The sequence below is a fragment of the Lactuca sativa genome, chromosome 1, assembly GCF_002870075.4.
Source record: "Lactuca sativa cultivar Salinas chromosome 1, Lsat_Salinas_v11, whole genome shotgun sequence".
NCBI classification, from domain to species: Eukaryota; Viridiplantae; Streptophyta; class Magnoliopsida; order Asterales; family Asteraceae; genus Lactuca; species Lactuca sativa.
The window spans coordinates 105,774,060-105,786,729 of NC_056623.2; the positions used below are offsets into that span (position 1 = coordinate 105,774,060).

A 12,670-nucleotide genomic window follows, 5' to 3' on the forward strand; every position below is an offset into this window, starting at 1 on the left:
TTCGGTCCGATGCAAGGGACAAGGTCTCAGTCAGTTCCGGACTTCGGTCTGATGCAGTTAGTTCCAGATTTCGGTCCGATGCAGGGGACACGGTCCCAATCAGTTCCGGACTTTGGTCCGATGCAGTTTCCGGACTTCGGTCCGATGCAGAGGGCAAGGCCCTGGTTAGTTCCGGACTTCGGTCCGATGCAGTTTCCGAACTTCGCTCCGATGCAGTGGGCAAGGCCCAGTATGTGCTTTATATGTTATTGTATGGTATGTGGTAGTTTGGGGAGACTCGCTAAGCTTCGTGCTTACATTTTTCTGTTTTGGTTTCAGGTACTCAGTTTTCAAAAGAGGAGCTCGGGAAGATTGCAGTGCACACACCATCTGTTCAGCCTGGGATGTTTATACTCTGATATTTTGACAATTGTTATGATATTTTGAGATATATAGTTTATGATTTATATATGATGTTCGATGACTATGGTTTTATTATTAAATTAAAACGAAATTTTTAGACTGTGTTTTTGGGACGTTACAAATTCACTACAAACATACTTAGTATGAAAAAAGTTATTAAAGTTCAAACTTTGGTCTTTTTTCATATATTTCACCGATGAGTCTACTTTTCACCTAAAAAAATATGACTTACCGACCTCCAAATTAGGGGTGTCATATTTGTTTCAAATAACATAATTAAAAAAATCATCCGAAACGAATTTCATATAAAAGAGTTATGAAAGTTCAAAGTTTAGTACCACTTGGGTTGTGGTGACTTGGTAAGACATGTGGAAGATACGGTGGATAACTAATTAACCGGTGTTCAAACCCTGACACTACTTAGCCCTTGTGGCCATGAAGGTTCGCATTCAAAGACTCCAGGGCATGAGGCATAGCCTCATGTTTGCAGCGGGGATTAGTTGGTATGTGAAAGCTGGCCCAGAAACCCTCGTTAAGAAAGTTCCCTTTCAAAAAAAAAAAAAGGTTTAAAGTTCGGAAAATAAGAACTTGATTTTCACATGGCAAAAATTATGTGCTTACAAATATTATAAATATTTTGGTTATCTTTTATTTTTGAAGTTATTTTACGGAAAATTTTAATTAAAACTTAGGGTGAAGATATATTTTTAGTGTACTGTCATAAAAGCCCTTAAGTTTATAAGAGATGTTCAGTTTTACCCTTTGATCTCTTTTGGGTTCACTAAGTCGAAAGTTTGTATAAAATTTTTTCATTTTCATTTTTTTTGCAAGTTACCTGGTTATCAACCGGTCAACTACACATTACTTGAAAACTTAAGGGTAAAAACGAACATTTTTTGAAAACTTAACGATTTCTATGACATTATCCCAAAAAGATATAAAAATGTTTTTATACTTATTTAAATATATATATATATATATATATATATATATATATACATATATATATATATATATATATATATATATATATATATATATTATAAAAATACTTATCGTATCTCTATATTTATAATATGTATGAAGTTTTATTATATGAATTTAAACATACAAAACTATATATATATATATATATATATATATATATATATATATATATATATATATATATATATATATAGAATTTTTAAAAATAAAAATATATTTTAAATGTACAAAATACTTATAAGTAAATACAAAATACTCTTTTTATACCTTTTAAATATATTTATAACTTTAGAAATATGTTTTTATACCTTTAAATATTTTTTATATGTATAAATATGTATAAAAAGGTTTTTATATGTAACATGTATATAAATATGTAAAATATGTTTAAATTTGTATAAAAGCTTTTTCTATATGTTTAAATATGTTTTATATATGTATAATTTTTTTTATATGTATAAATATGTATTAAAAATGTTTTTATACATATTTTAATTTATTTATAAGTATTTTGTATATTTAAAAATTATCTATATTTGTAAAAGTATATTTTTATATGTATATATGAGGTTTTAGATGTTTAAATACATATAAAGACATTTTTATAGATATTAATAAAAAAATTTAAAATACATATCAATATAGATAAATATATTTTTTATATTTTTAACTACATATAAAATGATGTTTAGTGGCACAAAAAAGTGCCACTAAAAATAAAAATAATGCCACTAAAACCTTCCTTTGCAATCAGCGACACAAAAAAGAAGTGTCACTAGAAACGCTCCCCCTAAAAGCTTTTACTGGCACTTTTTGGTTATGTCGCTGCAGCCCTTTTGAGTTTTAGTTAACACTTTTTTTATGCCACTATAACACTTTTGGTTTTTGTAAAGCTTCTTTAATGACACGATAAGTGGTAAAATAAAAAACAATCTTTATGTTTTTGGGACACTTTGTACTATCAAAAAATATTTATATCTGATAATTAGGTCCAATTTTTTTTTTATAAGTTTTAAATTGAAAAACACAAAATCTTTACTTAAGTTCAAATTAATTTCTCTAACATTAATATTCTCAATACATAAAATACAAATGCCTTTAAAATTTAATAAATCTAAATGTTGTGCTAGTATGGAAGATTACAAAACAAAACAAATAATGATTTGCTAGCTAGTCTTTTGACCATTGTGTGTTTGTGGAATCATTTGAAATAGCTTGTAGGAAATACTACAAAACAAAATCAATTATAATAAAAGTTAGTATGAGTACAGAAAGTATTAATGTTGATAAATAATCCAAAATACATTACCACAGTTGCTTAACGTTGTTTGAAGATGGATCAATCTTCTTCGTGTACTAATAGGTAAGTTTTCTGCAAGAAAAACAAGCAAGAATAAAAAAATGTAATCATGGTGTTGTAGATCATGGCCTGTGTTAGTTTCAATAATGAATTAGGACTATTTTATAACTAACTTTCCATCAAATGAATTCTTTAGCTACCGTGTATGTGATGTTACAAATCGTATCATGGGAGTGGTGAAAGATTGATACTTATATGTACATAGAAGAAAAAAATTCAACCAATTTACTTGGAATAATATTTGGGTTAATATTATATTCCTAATCGGTAGTGAGAATCAAGAAATTAGAATTTTAAAGCCTAAACCTTTTCAAGTTTGTCACAATATTTAATTACATCTCTTTTTATATTTCTGATTGATACCCACATAACCAAGTTTATAATGCTTTCAAACGGATCTGCATCTCTATTAAATAAGCATCACTAACAACTAACCTATAGAGTGAAGAGTCTATCCTCAAATTCCATTTATTTTCTCAAGAAATCAGCTCCTATTGTTGCCTTATATTGATTGTTAAATATCTTCACATTTCAAGAAAAAATTAAGAAATAAGGATATTAAACTATTAATCCGGAAAAGTGAAGGAGAGAAAAATATTCAAAACTTACATGGTGGATTTTCTTTTCCTTTCTCTTCAATTATATAATTTCCTTCTCCCAATATCAAAACCTATACAAAACGATTATTGCAATAGAAGGGGATAAATAATAATTATGTTTGTTAAATTGAATTTACTGAGATATCAATATATGTCCATGTACTCTGCTAACCAAATTGACACTAGGTGAAGGAGGAATATCCGACTTTGACCCTACAATTTCAATCTTCATAGGCTTCTCATCTAATTGTATATTGTTGTAATGTTCAAATGCTTGAAATGCATCACTTATTCTAGTAAACATCACTTCATCTGTTCCCAAAGTAAAACAACAAAAAGAATTAAAAAATATTTGTTTTATCAAAGAATTTGAGACTCTATAGTTACACTTACATTTAGATGACCACTCTTGTCATAATGAATTGCATATCTATTCAGCTCTCCAAGCTCTCCAATCACAGGAAACAATTATTGGAGTAGGGCCCAAATCAATTGTTAACTTAATGAAAATATATAGAAACAAATTTGTGGTAGTTGATAGTTTTTTTACCCTTATATCTTCATTAGTGACTCCGATTTCTAAATTGGAGACATAATTTCGTAGTATTATCCATTCCTGGTAGACTTGCTGCTCTTAGGTTGTCTTCCAGCAAATCACGCTGATTTGCTGCCATGGAAATAGCTTGGGTCTGCGAAAAGATTGATGCGAGCATGCCACATGTCAGCATTATAATACCATAATACAAAAAAAATATTCACCATTCTACATGAGCTAATCAATTATCATGATTCATGGTATCTAGAACTAATCTGAATCATTTTTTTTTAAATAAAGATTGGATCTTGAGAATTTAATATTTAAAAAATATGATGTATCTTTAACATTTAACATAAATCAAAATACAGGTAAGGATAGTTGGGAGTTGAAGACTAAACCTACTCCTTAAAACATGTGAGATAATGTACAGGAGAAAGCTCCAATCCTATAGTTCAGTGAAGGAATCTCCTTTGTAGAAACTCCATGAAATTAGAAGTACGACTCCCTCTATCAAGACTATGACATTGAGTCTAAATATAGCCATTTTTTGGAGGATATAAAGTACTATCTATGAAATAATTGAACCATAAGTATACAAAAACTTCACAAAAGAGTCCCTTACATCATTCCACTCCAGTAGTGTTCGTATAATAACAACTGGTAATACTAAAAGACTGATCTCTAATTCCCAGGCTTATCTGGGCAAATAACTAAACCATATCCAAGGTTATTCAAAAAGACAATGTTCACCATAAGACGTATGACCAATAGCTAATACTTATAAGATGCTAAACTTAAACATAAATACACTTGCAGATCAAAGATGTAATTTCATAGAAAAGGACCAATGTTATAGATTCAATTCAGATATCCGACCCCAAACAGATCACAATTAGAATAGCAACATCGATTTAATATGCTTCCTAATCTGCGTCTATGATTCTATATCTCTGAATAAATCAATACGTGAAAAAATCTAACACGAATCAAAACATATATGAAATAGATCTTTGAATTTAGGGTACAGACGCTACAAAGAATCACTTGCAAAAAAATGTACGCATACATTAGGAAGGATTTATGGCATAAGTTCTTAAGATGTGAACGTACCTGTGTTTGCCTCCGGTGAGAACTAAATTGAAATCCTTAGGGTTTGTAGCTACTTCCTTTCACAACTATTATGTTAAAATTGGAACTAAATGCGATGGTGAATTTAAAATTAGCAGAAATTACCGGATCAATGGAGGTGAATTTAAAATTGGCAGAAATTACCAGATAATGGATTGTAGATACGAGTGTTATGTATGTATGTTGGGAGAGTTTGAAGCTAGGATCAGAAGATGAAAAATTAATATCTAGAGTAGCGACGGTGGACGAATGTGACGGCGATGGTGGATACACACGACGACGGCAGTGAAGCAACCGACGACGACACCTATGCAACAGCAGGGACAGTGGTGGTGGTGGAGCAGGGGCGATGACGTTAGCTAAAGAGCCAGTTGAACTGATTGTTTGAACTTTGAATCATCGCTTTGGATAGGTTTAAAATTTTAATATTGGGAAGGGGTAAAGTGTAAAATAAAGGAGGAAAGGGTAAAATTGTAATTTACTCTTATTTTTTTTATAATAATCATATTATATAATACTTTTAATAAAATAGAAAATGATATATTAATATATTATGCCACTAATAATTATAAATATTAGTGACATAAAATGGTAAATGCCATTAAATTCATTAATTTTTATGGTGGCATATAGAATATGCCACTAAAAACATGATATAATGGCACATTAAATATATGTCATTAAAAATGTATGTCGCTAAATGTCATTTTGTTTATAGTGTACTTTCCCTCAAAGCTTTAACTTTTAATTAAAAGAAACACCTCAACATCAATCCAGTCATCACAATATGATTTTTAAATTCATCTAATTATGTTTTACGCATATTGTAAACATAAAGATATGATAAATTTGTTTTAATATTATATATATATATATATATATATATATATATATATATATATATATATATATATATAGAGAGAGAGAGAGAGAGAGAGTTAGGTTCAAATGTTTTTAACAACTATTGTGTGCCTAAATGCACCAATGAGAATTCAAGAAATAATAAAGAATTAAATAAATCATTAAATGGTATTTTGGACTTTTGGTACTTTTAATTAAGGAAATGATTTAATTAAATTCATTCAATTAAGGAAATAAAGTTAATATATTTGACCTAGTTATTTGGGGCCGAACACATTCATCATCGGCTCACCATCGCCGATTCTACTTCTTCTTCTACAATTGATGTATCCTCTCGTCTCGCAGCCTCCTTCTTCCATGTACCTATTTGCACCACCGCCTACAAGGACCTTCAACAAGATTCGGGCTTTATTCGATCTTATTTTACAGTCGTTATCTTTATCTCTCTCGTTCCAAATCCATGGACCGATCCTAGAATACAGTGATTTATACTCACCAGTCATAGGTATGTAATTATATTTCTCAAATATTATCAGTTCAATCAAAACCGAAGCCACATAACCATTTATGCTTTTTTTTGTTCGATCGTATGGAAACCGAACACCGGAGGTATACCCTCCTGTGTAACTCATTTGATGTTGATGGTTCTGAATTGGTATTTTTTTTCATTCATGATTCATAGAAAATGTGGTGATTTAGGGAGCGCCCTTAAAGCGTTTGATGAAATGCCAAAGAGAAATATGACAATCTCATATTGTATTCATGGTTAGTGATGGAACACCGGTTAATGAGGAGATACTGGTAAGTTTACATGAACTTTATTGATCTTTGATTAAGTTTTTTGAGTTGGGTTTTTGTAGTTTTTTATTTTTTTCAAAAATTCAGAGACACCATTCTTTGATGGCAGAGAACTTGTAATTGGAAGTATTGATGATTCAATCTATGTTTATGATGTTGAAGCAAACATCTATCCTGATCATAGATTTAATGTTGAAGCAAACTGACTTTTCCTTATGTTTATGATGTTGAAGCAAACAGACATATGGGCTGATCATAGCTTTGACCTTGTTTACCTTTTTATAATATTTCCATTCTGAAAGAATAGTTTATTATATAAGAATATTATTGCTTTATTCTGATAAAATTTGTAGTTAATTAATTATATGTTTAATGTGTAGTTGTTACAAGTGTATCACTACAAAGTATTTGGCAATGAATTTGTGATAGAAATGACTTGAAGAATGGCTTGAAGACCTGATGGGAAAGACTCCTTGTATAAAATCATTCTCATGCAATACAATTCTGACAGAATGTCAATGTCACAAAATGTCAATCTCATTGAATGCTAGCATATTTTAAATTGGCTTAGAGGTCAAACATACACAAGACATCTAGAATGTTGTTATCTTTTAAGAATTATACTTGTTATTCTTTCATAATGTTTGTTATAATTCAATGAATCACAATCGTACAATGTAATTATTTGGTATATTATTAGTTCAAGAATCGATTTTGTGTAATCTTTAAGAATATATTTACTAGTTTATGGTTGACATTCTGTCATTCTGACAAAATAAAATCGAAAAATATGTTTACTACTTTATGGTTAAAATTCTATCATTCTGACAGAATAAAAATCGGATTTTTAATTTTAAATTAATTTAAAATATTTAGATTTTTAAAAATAAAGGAATTAATTATCTCTAAAAATCCGAAAATTTCCTTTTTTAATATAGGTTAATTGACTAGAATGCCCTTATGCTCAAATTTGTATGATTATATGGTACATGTTATCTTATTTTACTATCATAGACCCTCAGATCATGATCTTTGATTATATTACATCCAATGGTCCAGATCTGTGCATTCTGCCACATAATAGTTACTAAAAACAAAATAACTTAACCCTATATATATATATATATATATATATATATATATATATATATATATAGAGAGAGAGAGAGAGAGAGAGAGAGAAAGAGGGAGAAAGAGGGAGAGAGAGAAAAAAAAAGAACTATGTTCAAATGTTTTTCACATCTATTATGTGCTAGCATGCACCAATAAAAATTTAGTGAAAATTAAGTTATTATTTAATCAAATAAATGTATATATTAAATGATTTCCATAATTATATGTATATTAAATGATATCCATAATTATAATTCTTTTTTATGGAAACTAATTAAATTCGTCATTAATATCAACAATAACATTTTTTTTTCAGAATGAATTCGCATCTAGGTTGTCATGTATGGGTTCGTATTTTGTTTCATGACTCACTCACTCAAAATGCAACAAACTTGTCTGAAACATGGAGAACAAGAGTGTATTATAGCAGAATGAGAGTATATTTTAACAAAATGAGAGTGTATTCTAGTAGAATACACTCTCGTTCTTCATATTTAATGCAACTTTGTTGTATTTTAAGTGAATGAATCCATAAAAAAAACATGAACCCTTACATGAAAACCTAGATGCAAATTCATTCTGAAAGAATTTTATTGCTAACATTAATGACGAATATAATTACATACAATTATGAGATATATAATTACATACAATTATGAGAATCATTTAATATCTATTTTTATTTTATTAAATAATTATTTAATTTTACTAAATTTATATTGATGCATTTTATCACACAATAAATGTAAGAAACACACACACACACACACACACACATATATATATATATATATATATATATATATATACACACATATAAAAACATTTTTATATATTTTTGTGCTGATGTCATAAAGACGTTAAGTTTTTAAAAAATATTCCTTTTTATCCTTAAGTTTTCAAGTAATGTCTAGGTGGCCTAACCTGTTAAAAAGACAAAAATGAAAATTTTGACGCAAACTTCTGGCTTTACTAAACTCCGAAAAACATGAAAGGGTAAAACCAAACATATTTTTTAAAACTTAAGGGTTTTATAACATTGACCCTGTATTTTTATTTCTCACACATTGAAATCGCAGACAAGGAAAAATTTTACAGCTTACTCACTTTAAACCCTAAGTCAGTCCAATTGAAATGATGGGTAAGTTTATACTGTTTTTAATTATTTGAAAGGTCTAGGAAAGAGTTTTTGTCTGGATTGTGTTGTTTATGATTTATTTTGTTCATTAGTTCGAAACGTAAACTCTGTTTTTGCGTATTGGAAAACAGAAATTAGGAAACCGATTTGAGAATATTACATGTGTTCTAAAGATAATTGAATAGTTATTAATTTTTCAAGGCCGCAAGTATGATGGGTATAATCTAGTTTTTGCAAGTATGAAGGGTATATCATGTGGTGATGTAGGTTGTTTTAAGTTAGGTTTTGCCAAGGAAAGCCATCGATGCAACTAGAAAAATTTGAGGATAGACCAAAACTGAAACCCAAAAGAAATTTTTTTTGTTCTCACCCTTCTGCAACAAGTTTGGTTAATAATGCTTTATGTATGTATGGCCTCTAGCGTTTCTTTTTACTCGTACAACTTTGGAATAACCTTCTTGCTCGACTATCAATTGTCTTTCACTTTTATGCTCACCTCCTTTGATAGCTTCCAAACTCACGTCGGTTTCTCCCGAGATTTCCCTTTGTTTTCCACGACCCTCTTATAAACCATTATGCTCTTAAAAACTCTTGGATTATTATCTTTAGTGTTACAAAATGTAAATATGTGAGCCACAGCTCCTTAAAAATGCTTGCAACCTTTAAATCATAAGTATTACATATAAAATAGTTTCTTTCTCATGAGCTGTGCTACCACACACACACACATATAAACTTCGTTGATAATGAAAGGATATTAAGAATAGTATTCGAAAGGACAAGTTGCTCCATGTTTCTTATTGCATTCTATTTTATATTGATATAACTTGGTCTTTTTTTTCTGAATCTAGTAACAGAGAGAAATAAAAGGAGGGTTGTCAGTTGTCCCCAGGAAGATAGAATCAGTAAGTTGCCAGAACAATTGATAGACTCGATCTTAGAGCTGCTCCCGATTGAAGATTCTGTAAGGACAAGCATTATATCAGAAAGTTGGAGGTACAGATGGACCACAATGGGGGCACTGGTTTTTGATAAACATTTCTCCAATAAATTTGCAAACAATGGAGCTTTTGGTCGTAATGGGTTTATAAGGATCATAAACCAAGTCTTGTTCCTTCACAAGGGTCCTATCTTGAAATTTCATCTCTATATACCAAACATATCTCTTGATAGCTTCAAAGAAGTTGATCAATGGATGTCATTCTTATCAAGAAACGGTGTCACCGAACTCCTCCTTACTAATTTAAATCAACGTTATGAACTTCCTTCTTATGTGTTTTGTTTGTCTAGAGTTGACAAAGTTAAAACTGGTGAACTGTTTCTTCAAGAAGCCACTTAAGTTTGAAGGATTTCTCAATCTTGAAGAACTCCGTCTGGAGAATGTTGATTTTGGGACTAAATTGTGCGGAAATAAGATCAACCTACCACTGCTTAAGAAGTTGTTCCTTCTTACGTGCAAAAATGTTTACACTTTCAACATTAAGGTTACAAAATCGCAGATTTTGACTATCGTTGCTTGTCCTAATGTCATACTGCTCCGGTTATTGGACAGTTCATGCCTTTATGTGACTGGGCTTGCTCTTAAGAACCCCATACAAGATTTTGTACGAGGTGAAAAAATAAATTTGGCCACAATGTTGAGTAAGTTGCCCAGAGTTGAATACCTTTTTATCGACAATCATTTCCTTAAGGTATGATATAAAGGGATAGTTTTTATGCTTAACCTTTGCTCTTCCTGAATTGGAGGGTATGTAATTCTCATGTTTATCGGGTAACTTGAAATCTAACTTTCATCTCACAGTCTTTGATTAGAGAAAAGATTCCAAAATTGCTGCCACGTGCGATTAGTAGTTTAAAGCGTCTGTGTTTGTTTGATTATCAACTTGGTGATTTGGATCAACTTCATGTTGCTCTTTGTTTTCTTCGAAACTCACCGAATCTAGAACAACTGTCTGTATGGCACTCTGAAATGGTAAAGTAAAGAGTGTTAAAAGTAAATACATATAATAAAAGAGTTAGATGCTAAACTGTGGTTGCATCTTAAAATTGTTTCAGGAGTCTCGAGTGGATGTGGGACCAGCTTCAAATCATTTGGAATCCCCAAACTGTTTGGACTTTATATTGAATCGATTACAAACCATGAAGATAGAATGTTTAGAAGGATCAAAACCGGAACTGCTTTTTATAAAGCTTCTTCTTGCTCATTCACCTTCTCTCCAGAACTTTTCCATCACACCAAGTGAGAAAACTGATGCTCAAAAAAGATTTGACATTGCTAAAGATGTGATGCAGTTCCCTCGAGCCTCACCAAAAGCAAAAATGATCTATTTGAACCCGGAGACATAATCATGTAAGAATGTTCAACTACATTTCAAGTTAGCTTTATACTTTCATACAAGTGCCAAGTATATATGTTGGACTTTTTTGTCATCCTCTCCTTCCACAAAATCTCTACTATAAACTTTGACCTTCACAAAGCGCTAGTATAAATTTACAAAAATGTAGACAGATACCTCCAACTGAAATCAAGACTTTATTGATGTAAGTATTTGAACTTATATACACAAAGAAAGAAAATATGTGTACAGCTTCATACCAGTAAACAGTAAGTTTCTGCAGAGTATTTCCTTAAAACACCCACTTATTTATCTATCCTATATTCTTTGCTTTGCTACCCTTGCATTTTTGTTATTTGCACAAAGGACCTTGGTTCAGTTGAGTTGTTTATAGCTACAAGTCCCCTGCTTTTCATCTTCTTACTCTTTACTTTCTATGTCCTTGAAATAAAATAAGCAGTTATTAAACTCCAACAAAGTTTGTTGATTAAATTTGTTTAAGCATAAGATTACATAAAAAAGGACTGCATATTGAAAGTTATAGTAAGAAACAAGTGCTCAGTAGACTATATATATTTCAGCCATTAGAAAACCAGGAATTTGTAATGATTGGTATGTTATGATTTAATTCAGAAGGATCCTAGTAACTTTACATTTTTGATTATTTGTGGCGTGTTTTAATATACTTGTGAATAGTTTGTGTGCATGAAGAAGAAACTGATGATCTGAGATTTGTGTTATGCAGATCTGCAGTGACCATAGCGAACAACAACTATGTTGAAGAACAAAAGGAAGCTGAAGCTGTATGTGTGTGTGTGTGTCAAATTACATGTGTTGAAACAGAAATACTATAAGTTTAGTGCACTCTATTTAGATTAGAAGCTACAGTAGTGTGTATAATACCGAAGACCCAAGTGCTGTTCGTCTGTCGTTTTTGACTGGAAAGTTGTTAGCCTTCATTTAGAAAGAACTCCCGATGTGCTTCAAGGTGGATAGCCATGACATGGATATTTTTTGAGGAGTAATGCTAAAAAGGACATTGAAATTGTTATTTTGACAAGAAGTTTCGTTTATCCTTATATTAAGTAGCATGCTCTAACGACTATGTATGAAAGTAATTTATATAAATGATAAACTAGTTATTTTACTTTGGTTAGATACCAAAACCACAATGAAACCATATACTTTTTATAAAGATGTCTGTTTTGTTAAAATATCCATTCTTTTATGTGAACCAAGAAAGATGACACCAATAGACAATTTCTATAATTTCCTCTTTAAATTTTAAAGAAACATTTATGTTATCTATTTTTTTTATCTTTATATTTTGCAAAGATGATATTTTTTTGTTAAATAATAACCGTAAATATTCAAAATATAATATAGGAAAAAATAATTACATGAATTAGT

The 12,670-nt window shown here is 30.2% G+C and overlaps 1 pseudogene; it reads left to right on the top strand.

Moving 5' to 3' along the window:
• The first annotated feature begins 8,923 nt into the window (after nt 1–8,923).
• On the top strand, nt 8,924–11,270 carry LOC111879259 (F-box/FBD/LRR-repeat protein At1g13570-like; annotated as a pseudogene).
• Nucleotides 11,271–12,670: the final 1,400 nt, after the last annotated feature.